Below are 21,236 nucleotides of genomic sequence, written 5' to 3' on the forward strand. Positions count from 1 at the left end.
GTTTTTGCAGTGCTCACTTCACAAACGTGGGGGCATATTATCAAGGACGGCGTTAAAATTATCGCCGGTTTAGCGGCAGAAAACAGCCGCTAAAGGGGCGATAATGAGCTTGATAATATGCCCTGGAGAATTCCAATAGAAGCCCATGTTGACACCAGAACATGGGCTTCTATTGGAATTCGCAAGGGCACATTATCAAGCCCATTATCGCCGCTTTAGCAGCAGTTTTCTGCCGCTAAACTGGCGATAATTTTTAACGCCGTCCTTGATAATATGCCCCGTGATGCGGGCCCTACTCTGATTTCATGGGTGAAACCTTCTCTACTTTTTATGGAGATTCCTGGTGGTGGCTAAGATACCAGCCTTATCCTGCATATACCACAAAAGCAGTAAATACCTGATTTTGTGATATATAAATTATGCAAAGCAGGGCCATGAAAAACGAAGACAATAGCCCCGGCTGCTCACCCTTTGTGACGGCCCTTCAGGCAAGTACTTTAAACTAACCTGCAACAGAAATGTGCACAATGTTGAATCGATCACACAGAGTCTGACATTGAAATAGTTCATTCTGATCTGGCAATCACAAATGAATGAAGAACATTATTGCAGTATGACTGCAATAATTTCCCATAATCTGCATTCCCTTTCAACAAAATCATAACCACATATTTATTCCATTGGAAGAAGAAGCATAGGGAACGCATAACAAACAACGAAAGGTTTGCTAAGGTGCAAAACAATGAATGAAAGCAAACAAAATGTTATTCCAATATCATCAAATGGAAGCTTTACGTCCTTAAATTGTGTATCTTGGTCTATATCTGGGCTCTGGCTAAAAGCTCTATTGTTGCAGCAGCAAGCCGTACATATTTACATTTCATTACAATTATAACTTCAGTTTATTTTAAAGTACTGCAATCATTGCCCCTTTATTATGAGTTTTCTATGCCTAACATTTAAAACAATTTAATTGATGCCAGTGCCATTAACGTACAAAACATGGAGTAATTATCTTTGGATCTGTGAGCATTGTGAAAAACAAGTGAAGGTGAGTCATATTTTTGAAGAGATCCACTTAGTGCACAAATTAAACCAAACTTTTGCACAAAAGGGTTCCCTGCCTGCACTTTGAAAGCAACTGCTTTCGTCCCCTGGCTGTTTCGTTTTTAAATGTGCCTGAGACTCTTAAAACCTTTCAGCATCACATTTCTTTTGTGTTGTGTATTTGTTTTTATTTCTACAGCATTCAGTGCTTTGTGTAGCTTCGCCCCTGAGCACTGCAACCAGCGTAACATGTGGCAGGCAGTAATAACACATCTAAAAATGATTTCCATTTATGAAATTGATTTTCCTATCAACTGCAAAGTTTCAACACGTTTTGCATTTGGGGGGCGACTGTGTGCATAATACACCACAGTAATCTTGTACACAAGACATCAGTTATAAAGGTGTAAAATTACAGTCGTGGTGCAATAAAGACAAAACACAACAAGAGTAAAGAAGAAGATGGTGCAAAGCTAAAATAAATAGGGAGAAGCTCATAAAAGTGATATTGTTAAATATATATTGGGAGTCGTTGAAGTGACAAACTGATTTAGTGGTGTGTTTCTTGAGGTGGGTTGGTTTGCGCTGGATAACAAGACAAGTTACAGATCGTTCAAACACTGTCAGCAGTTCCTTCACTGCCCAGTCAGTCCAAAGAACACTTGCCTGGATCAAGATTAGTAGTGTGGCACACGAGACCCAAAATAGGAAGGACATCCGAAATGGAAAGAGATAGAAAGGAGGCAGCGTTAAAAGGAACACATGCGTTTCTTTGAAATGCCCCATTTCTTTGAAATGCCCCAAGGAAAACATCATTGACATTTAGAGCCTCATTTATGAGGAATTGGCTTGTGGGCAGCGCCTTAAGTCCGTTTGCTGCCCTGCCCAAAGCCAATGTGAAAAGGCAGGAACGTACTGGATTTATGAAACACAGGGGGTTATTTACAAGCACCTAGTGCCACTGGATTGTCACTCTGCGTGGCTTAACACAGCCGTGTAAATATGGCCCTCCACAATGCAGTTTTCTGTGGCAAAGGGGTGTGCACTGGGTGTTGTTGTGGGAGTTCTCAGCAACACCCGTGGCTTTTTGACAATGCCCCAGATTTAAATGGATCTGTAAATCTGAGGCAGCACCCAAAACTTACGCCTTTTAAAAGGAACCGTTAATATGGTGCAAGGAGGAGAAATACCTTTATTTCTCCTCATTTTTTGCTCTTTCTATGTGTGCTGTATTCTGCAGCACATGTAGAAGGAGCAAAATGCCATTAAGGATTTATTTTATGCAGGAAGGTGTCCCATCCTGCACAAACACTACCATCCCTGCAACACAGACACCCTTACACCATTGTGCAAGGTTGACTGCGTTGAAGCTAGGCAGGTTTCTTAGCACTGGTGCAGGGGTGAGCACAGGGATGAAAGTATTCTTGTTACTAGGGTGCATCCCTGCATTTTAAAAATGGCGCAGCTTGGCGCAGCATAATTGATTGCGGCACCACACTGTGCCATTTTCATGTAAATATGCCCCACAGTGCATTCCTGTCCTTTCCCCCTGTGCTGGTGCACAATTTGCTGTCAAGCATCAACGTAGGCACCCTTGCCTCATGGTGCAAGGGTGCCTCCATTACAGGCGGGATTTTTTTGTGCAGGAAGGGTCACCTTCCTGCACAAAAACAATCCATAAGGGTGTTTTTCTTTTTCTATGCTTGTTGCAGAATGCAGCACACATGGAAAGAGGGAAAAGCGAGGAGGATACAAATATTTCTCCTTGTTACGCCTGCTCTGGGGAGGCGTTATCCCCAGGTTCACGTGATTAAGTAAATCTGGAGCAGCATCAAAATCCATGGGTGTTGTGGGGGAAAACCCACCCGCAACGCCCATGTACTGCCTCCTTGATGCAGAGTAAGGCAAGGCAACGACTTGCACTGCTTTGTCTTGCTCCATATCTATGAGGCAATGGAAAGCCACACAGAGTTACTTTGCATCGCCTCATCTATATGATTGAGAGGCTTGCGCCCCAAGAGTATAAAAAAAGTGACACTCCGGCAGTGCAAGCCTATCATAAATATGCCTCCAACAGGTTGATTGGAGAGGAATTTCTATGTGGAATTCCACTTTGGTTGTTTATAAGTGGACTAGTGTTCCAGCACCTGGAATTTCCTGGGGCTGGAACACAGTAGCGCTCCTCTTTCTTCTCGGCGCTCGACCACGCCACAGGGGATCAGGGCAACAGCAGCACTTCCCTTTCACCCCTGTGCTCCCTCTACTCACAGCGCGGGGGTCACAGGGGCATTTCAACCGGGCCCTGGGTTGCGGTGGTGTTACAGGCCCACAGTGCTTCATCCGGCGCAGCGCTTAACAGAACCAGCACCCCTGGTCCTCAGCAGCAGTCCCTAGCCCAACGTTCATTAGTAAGGGCACAATAAGGTCCGGGCCACACAGTAGCGCCCCAGCACAGTGCTAGCAGACAGGGGCAGTCTCTGGTGGGATAGCGCTAGCAGCAGGTGGCAAGTTCCTTCAGTGTAGCACTTATTGAGCACAGCGCTGGCAGGAGGGGGGGCAAGTTCTTGGAGTTTAGCGCTTGTTGAGTATAGCGCTTACCTTGGGGGTTCCCAGCGCTTCTCAGACCTGGCGCTGGCAGCGGACAACAGGCAGGATTTCCAAGGGTTAGTGGCAGGTTTGAGTTGCAGAGGGAGTTGGTAGTAGCAGGATGTAAGATGGTAGTCTTGAGCAGGCACACTGGAGTTGGCACCCCGGGCTCCCAGCCCACTGGGCAAGGTCAGCAGGCTGGCAGGATCACTCAGCTATCTTGGGAACAGCAGGGCCTTAGCTCAGTCAGCCTCAGTAGTGTAGCTTCCCCCTGGCCCAGCAGCCTATACTCCAGCGGAGGGTCCCCAGGTCCAGTAGAGCTCCAACTGATTGTCAGGTTTTCCCTCCATTAACTTTATACCCCTAGGTCAGGTGACCCTCAAAAAGGCGACAAGTTCTGGCACCAGCCTGTGGGGTGGGAAGATTCTAGAAGGCTCTGGGGACTCTGTGGTGGCTTCTCTGGTGACAAGAGGTGGGACGCTCAGGGTTACAGTAACATTATGTCCCAGTCTGATCCCAACTACTAGCGCAGAAGGACAGTGGCCACTCCGCGGTAGCAGGGGCCTTTGGCAACCATATTGCTAGGAGAGAGCACCTGCATCTCAGCACTGTTCAGCAGCAGTATGGCACCCAGAGTCCTATGTCCAACAAAATATGGTGGTAAAAATTGAGGCATAAAGGGAAAACAATGCGGGGTAAGACCACGCTAGGGCTGACAGGTCTAACACCTGCCTTGTAACATCCTTTCCTACTCCCCTATTCCTTGCCTCCATTCTCTGTGCCACACCAGTGTTTTGCAAACTGATCATGTAAATATCTGTGTGAAACCCCAAAGAACTTGAAATTCCATGCAGAATTTTACCTGCTAAATCTACCACCCAACTTAACAGTTATTCCCTGTTCCATATGGTTTTCTCATATTAGCCAAATATATGTGTGGAAATTATAGGTGGTACCAGAAATTCCATCCGGGTAGAATTTCTGCACATACTCGTCGGGAAATAAATTGTGGCTCTTATTTCAGCTAAGTAAAGAACAATAAGACCTGTACTAATGCACTCAAGGATCACTTAATGTGTGAAGTTGTTAGTGGCTGGTTGCCTGCCAGTTTCAACTCTGGTGGATGCTGCTGAAGAGAAGAGCTGCAGGCAGCATGACAACACCATGAGGAGATTCCCCGGCCAGACAAAAAACCACCAGTGGTTTGCCATTGTGTAGAACAGTTGGAAACAAGATGTCAATGCTGTAAGGTGAATGATGTGGAAGAGGTATGTAGGAGTCTGGTAAAGTAGCTATACATTGTGTATTTTTGTTCTTCTTCCTGCATGCACATGTGATTTTCTGTGCATTTTACTCTTAGAGTCTGTGTGTGCAAGTGATTCTACTGGCACATCTTTGGATGTTTCTCTGCATGTTCATGCATCTATCTGCATGCCTACAGACGTATTTAGTGGGAGTACCTGTGCATAGAATGGAAGGACCAAATATGTGTTGTGACGAGTTATATGTAACAAGGGATCCCTAGTGAAATCTGGAACCTTGGGTGTAATTGTGTAGAAAGGAACAGTGGTCCCCTGATTAATAAAACATTACCAACTGGTAATTTTAATCAATCTCAAATGCTTAGGTATTATAAACATTTGTGACAGTGCAGTGGATGTGAAGTGTAAAAGGTGCTTGTGCTCTTGTAAAATTGATACACTCATGTAACAATAAGTGATCAGGAGAGTGTATCCAGGAACAAGAACAACACGGCCCATTTCTTCTTATATACATTTGCTTTTGGGTCCACATGTAGAGTTAATGATTCGATGCTTTACAGGAATATCAGGATCATCATTAGGACTCCTCATGTAATTGAGCCCGAGACAAAAAACGTATATTGACAGTAAAAACCATTAAGGAAATGGTAGACCACTCCTCCACAGAATGGTAGCTTGGAAAACATGCCTTCACTTGGACAGTTCCTACTGGAACTTCAGATTGTCAGTGCTGTCCAAGTTGTTAGTTGTCTGGTGAGTAAGAACATGCAGGCACAAGGCCCAAGTCGTGTTAGGAGTAGTGTCTCAAGCAGAGTACATCTTGGATGCTCAATCATTGCAGTTTTATTAATTGATATCTTTTTTAAGAGCACCAAGGACCTTTTCCACACCCACCGCACCGTTACAATTGTTTTTAATACCCGAGTATGTGAGATTGATTAAAATAATTATTTGGTAATGTTTACTTAGTTGCAACATTTATTAGTCAAAGGACCGCTGTTCCTTTCTACATAACTATGCGCTGTGGCATATCACGGAGTGGGAATGTGTACTCTACTGGGACAACATAAAAAGGATAACACAATATATAACCTGGATTGGCCATGACGAAAGTGGTATAAATTATTTCCATGAGCAATCAAAGCAAACACTGGGAAAGCCAATAGACATCACATATAAAAGGTGACTTGGAGCTAGTGGCATTGTCAATGGTTGTCTGCTTTGAAGAAAGAAAATAAATCCAAAAAGAAATTAAATGTTATTTCCTTCATGTAATTAGTGGAAGGATGGAACTACTCCCATCAAAAGGCTGATACATACACTATGATCTAGAGACAGGATGAAAACAAGAATAGGGAGGAAAGCCAGAAAACCATGAGCAAATAGATGACACAAAGCCCACTCTATGTATTGTATTGTTCACAAAAGGTCTTCAACACTGGACGGTTAAAGCTGTCAGTGAGACTTAAAAAATGGCAATGCAGTGTGTAAGCTATTTTAACCACGTGTCAGGAGCAGAGCTTGTTTGCAGTATAGGTAGCAAGTTTCAATATTTCTTGAAGATTCTTTACCCACTGAAGAAACAATATTGTGGCAGTGATCAGGTAAACATGGAGAGTTACATAAAAAATGAGCAAAGAAACCAAACAATAATAGAGGACACGCATATTGTGAGAGAGAGGCACAACTGCCATGCTGCTAAGAACAAATTTAAGCATCAGATGCCATGAATGCATTCACCCTAACTCTCACAGGAGTCCCCTCCTACCTATCATTGAGCACGGTCACTTCACAATGCTTACATATTGTGATGTTTTAGCATGTGGTAGTCGAGTTTTGCATGTCTGATTGCCATATCTAGGAAAGGTAGTTCCAGTCTTATGGCTCCCATATCTATCAACTTGTGACGTACATTTCTCTGTACTGATCAACTTAGTGTCAGCACACTTTCTTACGAATGATATACACAACTCGGCATCTAGGTTGCGCTCTCTAAGTTGCAGTGCTCAGCTGCTACCATAGCCAGAATCCTAGTATCACACTATAAAATCAAAGTGACAGCACACTGTTAAGATTTTTTTGTCATTGATAGAGTACCACAGAATAAGAGATGAAGCAATAGAGCAAGCCTCCTAAGACAGTTAGAATCCAGATACATCCTGGAATTGGATAGCAAAGCCCCAAGTGGGAGAACATTGATGAAGAGTTGTATACCTATTTGGGTGGAATATGGGAGGTACAGTTGATTGTGATGTGTGTATGAGGAGTTAGATATGTCCCTACTGTAAACATTTCAATTTGCTACTTTCCTTCTCATTTTTCAAATATTTTTAAATTGTTTTTAATGTTTATGTATTTTTCCCTTTCTTTTTTTGATACCGGGGTATAAACATGATGAATAATTTTTCCAATATCTCCATCCGAGCTAAGAAATAGTTTTTCTACACTTGGACATTATGGTTGTAATATTACCCTTATGTAGATATTATGTTTGGAAGCTCAGAAATTGCTGAACATGGCTTTGCACCTATGATACTGGCCTGTAGCATGAAAGTGTTACAAAACTCACAGCATTGCATTATTGAAATGTGAAGTAGTTGGAATAACAAGTTAAGTTTATATTTCTGACTGCATTTTTAGTGAAAATATTAGATTGGGCAAACGCACTTGGGTTTAATAGTACTGAAAACATGTTTGATATGCCCTTTAAGCATGTTTCCATCGTCGACAAATGGAACTACCAAGAGCAGCACCACCGTGAGACCTGAGCGGGTCTGCCACTGTGCATTGGAGTAGCTTTTCTGTGGAGCAGGAGCCGCTTTGAAATAGCACGAGTGAGTCATCAGGACATTGTGTGCCTCTTTGAGAAACTTTGTTTTATGGTTTTACTCGGCAGCGACCCACATGGGTTTCAACTGGACTACCAGTCCCAGAATCCTATTCTGTCACTCACCTGAGCGTATTTGAGAATGAAATGAAATAAATAAGTGACTTATTGGTATCTCACGTTTGCCTTTTATTTCCACAATCTGTCCAGAAAGGAAGGGCATTGGCCCAAAACGCGTTGGCAGTGTGATATGAGGAGTTTGTCTGTGGGGATTGCTTTTGCTCATCAGTGATGTCAAGGGTGATGCCACTGACCATGTCATGAGTGATGTAATATGTGACGTCATGAGCACAGGATTGCGGGCGCGCGAGTTATAGTTATCTGAAGTAACTATAACGGGGGAATTTCATTGTTTTTTTACGAGTGAAATATCCACCTAACTATAACATGTGTGAAACCTATGGTTTTTTAAGTGAATATATATATATATATATATATATATATATATATGAGGACTGTGCACAGCTCAGCCAAACAGAACTTCTCTACATTAAAGATATCCAAATTGAAAAAACAATATTCACATGTTATAAACATGCGCAGTGTCCCTGGTAATATATATTTACAGTTGCTTTAAGTGCACTTATAAAATAAGGTGCAAATATTTCAGCCATATATACTATCAATGTTGAGAATTAGATAATTGTTGATATTATGATCTACCAACAAATTGCCCATCTAACATTCTTTGGGGCATATTATCAAGCCAGGCGATAAAATTATCTGCCGCTAAAACGGCAGTAATGGGCTTGATAATATGCTCTATGGAATTCCTATTGAAACCCATGTTAGATGTGAAGGACATCTAACCTAAGCTTCAATTGGAATTCCATAGAGCATATTATCAAGCCCATTATCGCCCTTTTAGCTGCAGTTTTCTGCCGCTAAGGCGGCGATAATTTTATCGCCTGGCTTGATAATATGCTCCTTGGTGCTTTCAAGTTATGTGTTAGCTCAGTTCACACTCTACTATTAGAATGCATAAATAATTATCATTGACCAGAATGCACTGGGAGGGCTACTGAGTTGTCTTTCACTTGAAGTCCACACCTGAAGGCAATCGGTGATTCCAGCGCTGTTTTGAGGGCAGCCAAATTAATGTTTCTGCTTTATATATAATTATCATTTATTTTTTTAACTTGTTTTCATTGGCATTTTGGTAATTACACGGCATATTATATAACTCAGTGTACATGCCGGATGGGTATCACACTAACTGACATAAAGTATTTCAATTTGTCTACACCATTACCAAAAATCAGGTCGTGTAAGAAATTCAGAGGATTTCGAGCAAGCATGATAATAAAGTGGTTTGAAAGTGAGGAAGCATTAGGCATATATACCAGCCGCGGTCCGTGCAGGTAACACCGGTGTGGCGGTGCGGCAGGGTTGGAGGGGGATTGTGACCGACGAGAACGAGGAAAAATAAATTATTTATTCAATTTTCCCTCTGCATCGTCCCTCGAAATCCCCCTCCCCCTCCCCGGCCCCACCGCCCCACCGCTGTTACCTGCATGGACCACGGCTGATATATACATAGCCATCCTTATAAAGAAACGTAAACAGCAACTTCAATTGAAATTTAAATTAGCCTGCACCGCATCACCACATCAGAGATAACTAGTCAACTCCACTCTCGGCGTTTCAATGTGTGTGTAGTGGGAGGGCGGTACCGGGGTGATTATGTCTTGTTATGGCTGCAGGGTAGGTATTGTCACAAATAAGCAGTCACAGAGTCTTCATCAGAGACATCACCTGTTACGTGTGTGCTAGCCTGGAACTCCGTCAGGAGCCCATCCAAGGAGGCTATTTGGTATTTAGGCAATCCTTCATTATCCTCACACTGCAGTGCTCTACTTTTGGCTTTCACCAAGGCATCCTTGGAGAGGACATCAACTGTTGACTGTGGGAGGGGTAGATGATTTCCACCTGCATGTAATTTGGTGCTTGGCCAGGAGAAATGGTGGATCTATGAATTATGTTAATACTTAGATTTTCTTGGTGAAGCACAGCAGGCCAGTAGGAACACCTCTCAGGTATGTACGGTACTGTGGGCCGTGCAGCAAGTCAGCTTGGTTGTTATGTCGAACCAATATTGGAAGAGGAATGGGCACGACCAAAACATGTGCATGAGGTCTGCGTCTAGTGTATGATTTTGGGGGCAGGTGGTGCAGGTGTGCTGAAAATAGCACATATTCTTTTGGGGGTTGAGGTAGGCTCTGTGCAGTGTGCAATATTGTATTAGCCTGAACCAGGCGTTTTGCGATACCAATGCAGGGTACATAAAAAGACGCTGCCATTCCTTGTCAATGCAGGGTCAGATGAGGTTGGTGTCCCAGCTAGGTTAGGAGGTGGTAGCAGACATGGCGGTGTGGGAGCGCAGGATGGCTGGCCAGCCATTTAATCAGATGTCAGCCTATCCTATAACATGAATGAAATGCATTGTGAGGTGCATATCTGGTTCCTGTTTCAATGTCACCACACTTTATTCTCAGCAACCACAAGTGTGTAACAGAAACTGACCCAGAGGATGACAGACTCAGCGATGAGTTCCTCCATGGAGAGGAGAGCTCAATCGCTATAGAGGTCCCCCAGCGTGTGTATCCCCAACTCGTGACAAAAGCCCAGTTCTCACAGAGATGTCACCACAGGACCATATGACATGCCAAGAAGGGATATGGCTGGAGCAGAAGGTGTGGGCGATTTGGTGAGGAAAATAATTTGCTTAAAGCAGCAGTAAATTACTTATAGCAAGAGTGTCTGGGGTAGTGGCACCCTAGTATGGGTGTGGAACAAATGCAGTAGGTGGGACAGCTGTGTCGTCCAGTTTGTGACTTGCCAGCCATCTGGTCACCCATTGCAGCTGGGAAGCCAGGTAGTAAAGCCAAATAAAGTCCCCTTGTGCTGTTTATGGGATCAGAAAAAAGTTATGGAGATAGATAGGGGTAGGTTTGCAAAGTAGTATAGGAGACGCAGCAACACAACCATATTAGTTAGAGCTATGTAGCTGGCCACTGAAAGGGGCAAGGTCCACCAGAATAGCATCTACTCCCATTAGAAGTCACTTCTTGCGTCAAGTTGCTATTAATGTCATCTGCAGGGGTATGGCAGATCTGAATGCCCAAGTAACAAAACGTAGCAGGTTGCCACAGTAGGGTTATTACAAGGTCTGCTGTGGGAGCCACAAACAGAAATAGGTACGATTTGACTCAATTGACCCATAGACCAGAGACCATTGCAAACCTGTCCAGTGTGTGTGCTATAGTGTCTGGGACAACTCTAATATCTCGCAGGTATAAGAGTAAATGGTCTAAATACAGAGACACAGTGTTGAGTTTGTCACTCAGAGATATCCCCAATCGACGGTTATGCTCCTGGAGGATGTTGGTTAGTGGTTCCATCGCCAGGGAGAACAGCAATGGGGACAGCAGACAACCCTATGGATAGGTATTGAGTCAGAAATAAACCTGCCAGTCTTAATTCTAGCCATGGGATTGGTATATATCCGCTTGACTAGTCAGAGAAAACGGGTACCCAGACCATAGCGGAGGAGCACCTCAAATAGGTAATTCCATTCCAAGTCAAGGAGTCAAAGGCCTTTTGTAGGACAGTACCTGGTAGTCTGAACATTGCCATGGGGATTGGAGCATATTCAAGGACTCAAAAGAACCGGTGTAAGTTGAGGGAGGTATTCCTGTCTGGTGCAAACACATTCTGGTCAGAATGCACCAGCATGGGACTATAGGAGCAAGTCTGTGCACCAGTATTTTTGACAGTATCTTGTAATCGGTGTTGAGGAGTGCCAGTGGTCTGAAGGAGGCAAGCTCCTCTAGGTCTCTGCCGGGCTTGAGTAACGCTATAAGGTTGGTCTCACAGAGTGGGGAAGGTAGGTGTGCCATTGTCAGTGCCTCATTGTATAATGTCTTCAATCGTGGACTAGTTAAGGAGTGTATGTTTTGTAAAATCCGATTGGTAGTCCATCTGGGCCATGGGTCTTGCCCGAAGCAAGAGAAGGAAAGGCCTCCTGGATCCTGTGTAAGGTAATATCTCCATTACGTTCCTCCCTTTCTTCTGACATTGTACTAGGGAGAGCTATGGGATCCAGAAATGAATCGAGGTCTGCCTGTGTGGCTACATGTGATTACTTGTATTGGGCGATGAGGTAATTTGTGACTGAGCTGTGGATGTCCCTTTGAGAATGTATGCAGGTATCTGACCCCAGATGTGTGGTGTGTATGGAATGCCACAACTGCTTTTGGTGTATTAACCAGGCGAGCAGTGCTCCAGCCTTGTCAGAGTGCATCCTAGCAGTGTTGTCTACATGTTAAGGCAGCGCAGATGTTCCGGTAGGTCCATGTGTATTTTTTGTGCCCGTCCCAACTGCTCTCTTCCAGCCGATGTCGCCTGTGACTTTTTCGAGGGAGATCAGCTTGTTTCCAGGAAAATTGTCTCAAAGACCCTCAACCACATTTTCACAACCAATGGCATATATTATCTCCGCTGGTGTGATATATTGAGCAGTTTCATCATTGAGTCTCTCACTTGAGTGTTCTGAGACTGTCTGGCCATGACAGTGTCAAGATCTGGGAAGTGTGTCATAAAATGTTCTCCTATCCTATGACTTAGATTTCTTAAAAGGAAAGGGAGTGAGGATAGGGGTAAAGCTAAACATAGAGCGGTGTTGTACTGATGAGTTATTGATCCACAGCACCTAGTGGTAAGGTCGACATATTTCAGTCAGCATGTGGGTTCACGAAACAATGGGGAATTTAATTGTTCAATACATTGCGTTTTCTTCTTAGGCAATATGATATCATGTCTCTTGCATAGATCATGATTGTACCCTTCTTAGTCCTATTTTAGCAGCAAGTGCATACTTATTAATGGGATTGATGCGTACTAAGGTTAAGAAACCCTAAGTTAGGGTGGAATGTTTACCATAAGATGTGCGTGCATGAATAGAAAAGTGAACAATATCATATCTGGTAATTACCTTAAGGGGGGTTTAAAAGAACAACTATGGGTCTACCATCTTAGAACTTTCAACAGAGGCCTGAATGACAATATTCTAAGGCTGTGCGAATTTCGTGGAGTCCTACGCTGTGGAACTCCACAAAGTGCCGGAAAAACTCTGCTGCGCTCCATGGAGTTCCGACAGCGGCAGAGTCTAAGTTGCACTGCTCGTTCTGATTTTTAGTGCCTGGACTTGTAAAACCAGCACGAATGGCACTAGACATCACACCAGAGGGCGCTGCTGCTTTCTGCCTCTCAAGTAGGCATTCCGCGTCACTTCAAAGAGTTTTGCACAACTCCGTGTGGAGCACAGAGTGGGCAAAACTTAGCAAACTCTCCTGGCAGAGCGAAAATCTTTGTCCACCCTTACATTATTCCCTGGTTAGCATTTTGCCAGTAGGTCAGAGCTGTTAATAGAGGCCACAATGATAAATCCCTTGACTAGCGCTCAACCAGTAGGACTGAGCAGATACACAAAGCCTTGTCTGTCCCAGAGTTGCTTTGAAGCCAATTCATGTCGTATAAAGTGAGATCTTGACGGCCGTTCATTGCACTACCTATATATGTCTTACAAAGAGCCTATCCAATCACCAGTGTATATGACATTAGCATTTTGCTTCCACAATGCACTGCAGGCTGGCTAGTCTATACGACAGATTATTTAAGAAGAGCAGTATTTCTTCTATGTCTACTGCACATACGCTCGAGAATTATCCTGCGCACTCAGTACAAGCTTGCAGATATACCAGCACACAGGTGGGGTCCTCATGGCGATGGCATTCCACTGACATGGTATTTTCACGCATTAAATAGGACTGGTACTGAATTTGCTCTTGATAATATGGTGGTAATCCAGTGATATCATATTTGCATACAACGTGCATGTTTCAGGTTTTTCTAGCATGACATATATATACATTTGTTCATTTATGGAGACAAAATATGAAATTTCTCGTTTATTAAGTATTTTCTTTACTTTTATGATACTTGTTGCGATTAAAACACTGTGATTGGTGTGTTTTTATCCATGTGATCAAGGCCAGCGATGGCCGAAAGGCGTCCTGTTATTGATTAAAGCTGAATTTTCTACTGCATTTTTTCCTGTGTGGTCGACTTCCTTGGGGAGCGGGATCTTATGACTGTGTATGTCGTATAAATGCAGATATTTTCCACAGACATGTCAATGACATTTCTTCTAAATGTATTTCCTTCCCTGGTCCCCTCAACAATGACCAGTTGAATTATAATGTTTGAAATATGGATGAATATCAGATTGCAATCACTGATTCAGTCTGTCAGCTATTGTTTACCAATTCTACTGTTCCAGCCCTCGATGACGATCATCGTTGTGCTTTCTTGTGATAATCCCGTTTTGCACAATATAGAAATCGCACTAACACGCTGCATCTAACTAACGTGGCATCCACTCATGCTCCACTTGTGGCCAATTACTATTCAATTAAGTTTACTCTGTCCTGCATAAACCTCACTCTCTCCCATTGGAAATCAACATTTGGAATGGGAGAGAAATTAAGCTGCACTGCGCTGGATGGCTGAATAACAGGTGAGTGAGCAGTTAAATAAGGGAAATACCAGGCATCCATACAATGTCTAGTGTGTTAAATGCTCTGAGAACCTCTTCTTTTCCCCTCCCATTTTTGGTGACAGCATTTTTTGGTAAGTCTAATGATTAACGTTGTAAATTACTTGAGTTTGCTACTAAATCAACTGCCTAACTTTACCATTAGATCAAGATGGCCCATTCCAGGTCTACCTGCATCTCAAGGGACACATTTAAACCCCCCTTAAGGTAATTACCAGATATAATATTGTTCAGTTTTCTATACATGCATATAATATGGTAAACATTCAACCCTAACTAAGGGTTAGTTAACATTAGTACACCATCTATCCCATTATTAAATATGCACTAAAGATCTATGCGCAAGACACAATATATGCCCAAGAAGAAAACTCAATGTACTGAAAAACTAAATTCCCAATTGTTTTGTGAACTCACATGGCCCCACTATCTATCTAAGGGCAGAAATGGTGCTCGATCCAGCCTTGCTTTCGAAGGTATTACTTCACGTTTTATTTTGCACCTTAGTTTTACGTTAGCAATTCACAAACAGATATACTTTGTACACTTTTCTAACAGCATCATTGAGCTAATAAAACCAAATGTGAATGCCTATTCAAGCAAGAGTCAGTCGCACTCCATATAGTATTTCACTAGGCGCTCAGGAAAGCAACTCGATCAAGAAAATAAACCATCTATATCTCCTTCACTTGCGGCCCCATTAGTATGGCGGGCAGACTTTGTCCGCCCGCCCGCCATACCCTCGGAAAACAAGACCTCCGCACCCTCAGCGATTAGGATGCACCCGCCACACTGGCGGGCGCATTGGCGCATCAGCAACATTGCGGCGGGTGGTGCAGAGAGCACCGCCCGCCGCAATGCCACAAGGGCAGGTTGTGCGTTTCAATGCACAACGTGACAGGCACCGCGCGGTGCCTGCCACGTTGTTCATTGAAACCATGTGCACCCCCCACCCCGCAGAGTCCCTGGGGACCCACAACGGGCCCCCGCAAGCAGACTCCGCATGCCTTTCCGTGGGGAAACCTGAGGGGACCTCGGAGTTACCCCTGACATCAGCAGAGACATCTGTTGGCCCCCATCCATCAGATCGGCAGGAGATCCACACAGAGGGGGAAACAGGCATAAATTATTAGTTATACTGAGGGGGCAGCTGCTCACAAAGCCAGCAAGATGGTTTGCTGGGTTCCAACTATGGAGAGCCGTGTGCATTGTCAAGGTGACAAAGTTGGTATGCAAGTTACCGTGCATAAGTTACAATGGTAGAGACAGTCAGAGTATGTCATCTGCCATCTGTGGGGTCACAGTGGGTGGCATATCAAGGTTCAGCGGGAATAAAACAGATGATTCAGAGCTCCTGTCCCTAATGGATTTGGCATCTGATGGTGGTGTCGGGCCGTGGAACACCGCACCCTACTGCAAGACCCTCCTTCTCTCCTGTATCAACTGTTCCAGATTAGGGGATTGGGGCAACCACAGGTCCATCTGCAAGACGCCGTTCCCTGCATCTTTGCTGAGTCCTAGCAGAAAGTAGCTTACTGGGGGGCAATGTTTGGGTTGATAGGGATCTTACACCCTGGTGCGCTCCACCCACTCCCAGCCTCTTTGTGATCGCTGAAGAAATGTGACTGTCCATCTGCCTGGACCCAGAGGTGGGCCGGTAACAGTAGTGAATATTTGAGGTTAGAGTCATGTAACCTGCACTTCACCACTAAAAAGTTGTGCCTTTGCTGCTGGACTGTGAGTGTTTAGTCTGGGAAGATCATTATTTCCAAGTTATCTATTGTCAGGTTGTCTTGCCTTCTGGCTTCACAGAGGATGAGGTCTCAGTCGCTACAGTGGAGGAGACGGGCCACCAGTGGTCTGGTGGGGGGCAGCTGAGGGCAAACACCACGCTGGCATCAGATGTGGCATTTAATATAGAAGAACGTTGATATGGCAGAGGCAGGGATAATGCCAGGGAACCATCTCTCAAAATAGGCTTCAGTATCTTGTCCTTTCACCCCTTCCTGGATCCCCACGATAAGCACAATGTTTTTGTGCTAGCGTCCCTTGGCATCCTCCGCTCTATATGACAAGATACGTACCTGGGTCTGTAGCTTGCCTATTTGGTTTTGCATCTCCCATGCTTGTGGCTGAAGGGCTGTCAGGTCTTTTTCTGTTGTACGGACCCTATCGGTGAGTTTGCAATGGTCATCCCGCAGCAGTGTAAGGTTCATTGCCACTGTGTCTATTTTGTTCTCTAGCAACATCCGGGACCTCTCAAGCCACCAAGACTATATTCAGCTTGTCTTCCACTGTGGTGGGCCTTATGGGGGGTTCTATAGATGCAACGTTACAAAGCGGTGGTGGCAGTGATCCCTGGGAGCCGCTGTTCCTTTAGGGATGTCATCTAATAGATGTAGGAGACTGCCCTCTCAGTGTGGGTCTGCTTTTGAGCTACATTCTCGGCACAAGAAAGCCTCATGAATTGTGTAGTTCATCGGGTGTAGCTTTGTAAGTGCCACGGGGTCAGGGAGTGTCAGCAATGGGCCCACTTGTGGGCTCCTGCCAGCTCTGGCACTATATGCAGCACATGCAGCATGACGATGTGGGGGGCTCTGACAGGTGCAATTCAGCCCCCTCGCAGGAGTAACAAGAGGGCAGGAATAGCTGCACTCAGTACATCCGCAGGAGTATACCGGGGCCACAACATGCCCATTCCCTCGCCGCACAGGAGCCTAGCCCCCCGGTGGGTTCCTCACATTGGTTGTGCAGGTCATGGAATCGTTCATGGTTCATGCAGTTAGGCCAGCGCTAGAAAGGGGACCCTCTTGGGTGACTCCGCTTTGGCCCAGTGTGTGGGTCGGGGGTCCCCACAGGACTCAACTTGCTCCCTCAGCTCCAGTAGGTGATGCGAGCTGGTGTCTGTCTACCTCCGTCAGCTACAACAGCAGTGTAGGTATTACAGTGCTCCGCAAGTCACTGCAGCTACCCTCTATGTGCCCCCTGTGGCCTGGAAGAGTCAAAGCAACAACCCTCAGGTCCCATCAGGCCTACAGCACCTCAGGGGACTCTAGCCTCACGGCTTGCAGCTGCTAACAGTACCTGGCTCTTCAACGCTCCGGCGCCAAAGGCTAGGTCACAGTGTCACCCCATACTGGTCCAGCAGTCCCAGCGAACCTCTGCAGAGGCCAAAGTAGCAGGCAGGTCGCCTCCTTGGCAGCAGTCAGCCCCGCTACAGTGTCCAGACCCAAACCACTGCGTACCGTACATTCGACTACAACAGGCTGCAGGGCAGGTGCTCAGACACAGCCGAGACGTCAACCTTTGGGCTCATCAGATGCCCTGCAAGTCACTGCATCAGTCCCGGGCAAGTTGGTAGTTCGATGGCAGCCGGGCCCAAGGGATAAACATTGGGTCTAGGAATGGGGTGGTGGAGCTCCCCTAGCGAGCGTCTGCCATCTTGACTGTCATAGCCATGCTGCTCCATAAATAATTATCACTTATAATGACACTAGGCATATTGTACTTGAAGTACAAGCAAATCTCACAATCAGTTCATGGGCTTGTGTATTAACAGGCTATATTCTGCGGCAATGTAGATCCGGCATAGAAAAATAATACTACAGAAGAGGAGATTCCCAGAGCTCATGCACATATTAATGTGTCACAGGTTTGTGTAATAGACACTGAACAGGTGGAAGATTCATATCCACTGTAAGGAGAACAAGTCGGACACATTGAATGAGATGGTGATTACATTAGAGTAAAGGCCTTTCAGCTAGCGAAATAAGCAGGGGTGGGCGGCACTTACATAATTGGACCCTACGAAGTAACAAAAAATGGACAGAAAAAGGCATGTCATGCTTGATTTATCACAAGTCACGCATTCTGCGCTGAAAAATCAGTGCAAATTTCACCCCGCAGATCACCAGAAGGTGCATCTACTTGAGTTGATTTTGCTGCCACTCAACTTCACGACTGCCCGCATTAATCTCACCGGATGTCCTCCTAGTGACCAGAAAGCTGCGGGCAACAAAAAATTCCACCATGCAGCATTTGGTGGAATTTGGTTGGAACTCCGTGTTACAAGAGAAATGCGGAGTTGTCAAAATTCCACCAATTCTGCAGTCGGAACAGAACATTCAACTCACCCCTAGAAGTATGATCAAAGAACTTGATGACAGAGGTTTGATTCAAAACCACAAGATACATCCCATAGACAAAATGATGAGAAACCTGATCAGAAAGAATCATTCCTGATGGCCAGAACCATGAAGAGGAAAGTAAAGGTAAGGACAACAAAAAGCAATAAAATGAAAGAGTCAGAAACACTGGACTGTTCGAACCTGCTAAGCAGAGAGGGGCTTATTTTCAAGAAATTGGCGTAGTACAGTGCCACAAGGCTCCTTGCTGCACTGCCCTAAGCCAATTTGAAAGGCCCAAAATGCACCATATTTACAAGACACATTTTTCAGCAGTGTGCCAATGCAGGTACCCTTGCACCATGTTCTCCATGATGACAAAATGAGAACTCACAATGAATGAATAGGGTATTGGTATGCATTCTTGATTCACATGGTTCAGATCTCTTGATGATGAGCTGTTTACTCTTTAATGTTGTGTTCTGTAATGGAAAATGCAATGCAAATGAGAAAAAGTTACTGACAGAAGCAATTGTCTAAAATCAGAATCTTTTGTAATGTATGAAGGTTAGAAACTCTTAAATAACATGAGACAATGAAAATGGTAAAATTGTGCTCTTACTACATCAAATGACGTTGATCAAATGTACAGTGTGAAATTGTGTGAATTGTGTTCAACAAAACTATTTGACATTTTGTGTGAAGTACACAAAATTGTGCAAAAACATGAAATGCAGTTTGTTAGTATCCCACATGAAAACTTCACATAAGACAATGCCTCTCATTAAATTCTTGGTAGAGTATGGCAGGAAATTGATTTTCACAGGAAATGTCTCTGGGAAACAATTTCTGCTTGAAACAATCTTCGGTATCCAGTGTCACAAAACGCATAATGGGAATTTTTGTAAACTGAAAGTAAAATGTCACTGAAACCTAATCAACTGATGATCTTACCAGAACTAGGAGGAAGTCTATATTAAAAAGAAAATAGAATAAGTATTGTGCACCCAAATAAAGCCCCAGAACATCGTCGGGCCAATTGAATGGCTTCAATTAATTATTAAAAAAACAAGGTGAGAGTATCTATTGTGTTATATTTCCCAACCTAGGCCTGAGTAGCAAAGCAACCTTTCTTCTTCATTTGTCCTACCTTGCTCTACATAAGGGTTCTAGCACTGACGTTTTGCCCAGTTATGTGCTGAATAAATGTCGATTGGTTTCCTTGAAACGAGCTTCATCTATTATGCATGAGGATTCTTAGTAAAATCCCCTGCACATGACATACATAACAGGATTAACATACTCTGGACAAAAGTCAGGGTCATCTTCATCCTAGGGTGACAGAACTACTTTGCATAATTGCAATTATTGATTTAGGCTCACCTACATAATCGTACTCACAACATATTGATTGTGGTAGGGAACCCGAGGCTATCTTTGTGGCATAAAAGAACAGTACCTTTACTAGGTAACCAGAGGAGACGCTTCCACTCTGACACAGGACACTGAGGTCCCTGCACACTGAGCTTCAACACACAGCGGTCTGACATCCCTTGAGTGGTGTCCAACTTGTGACCAAGATGGGGTCCTTCATTTTCTCCCATCAGGTAATGGAGTTGGCTCTTTCCTAGGGGATTCTTGGCTTTACTTCCACACATATGCTAGGTACACTTAGATACACTTAGGTAGGGTTTGCATCGTAGCAGTATGCTGTATTACTATCATGTTAACATGCCTGCATATATTCACTGTTTTAGCACCATGGTAGAAATCTACCTCTTATTTACTGTTGGTGCTTGTAATCTTTTACATTTGCTTCTGTTTAATGATTGTTGCAGCAAATATGTTTTATACTAGAATGACGCTGGTCAGTAAATGCTTATTGAAAACGTCCCCAACATTTATTCTGTGTATCTCTCTGAGACTAAGTGAGCACAATTGACTGAGCGAAAAGTACTGTACTGTTTCCACGATCCCTGGAGGGTCAAGGGTTGTCATGTTCAATGGTTGCCAGAACTTATTCGCTACTTGGCAAGGCTAGGGGGCTTATGGTGGCACTGTGAGCTAGCTGGTCGATAGGCTGGCATATCCTGTGGGGATGTCTGGAATCAGTCTAGACACCAAACCCTTAGATTATGTTACCTACAAACGGGCAGATCCTCTGTATTTTTAGGAACTATATGACATGGCGCTGCCAACTTTGGTTTGGTTCTTATTTAACGGACAAATCTGAGTAGTTCAGTCGTGCTTTGCCAGAGACCCCTACTCATAATTTAACCAGAAACGTCTGGAGTAGGAAGGGAAATCCGCCAAAGCTGACTAGCTATATTCTATGTATTGGCTGTAGGTTTGTTCAAGCTTGAAGGATTATAGTTCCCCACACTGTACAAAACTTTATCTCTTTTCATTACTACTTCCTCTTACAATATCTGTCAATGCAGACAGCATTGCAAATGCAGGGAAGACCAGCATGAAGGTGTTCTTAACATTACAAAAGATTGCAGACATGCAGTTACTATGAAATAAATGGAATACGGCCTCCCAGCAATGGGTGGTAGTGATACCTTCATGATTGAGGCATACGAGGCATTCAGAACAAAGGTATTCTATTCTTGGGTTAAGTTCCTGCCTGTAGATTCACGCACACATTTGTTTCATACTTACATTGAAGATGAAACAACTGAAGAATACTTTCCATACATGGATGTAGAAGT

Source organism: Triturus cristatus, chromosome 4_2 (genome assembly GCF_964204655.1).
Source record: "Triturus cristatus chromosome 4_2, aTriCri1.1, whole genome shotgun sequence".
NCBI classification, from domain to species: Eukaryota; Metazoa; Chordata; class Amphibia; order Caudata; family Salamandridae; genus Triturus; species Triturus cristatus.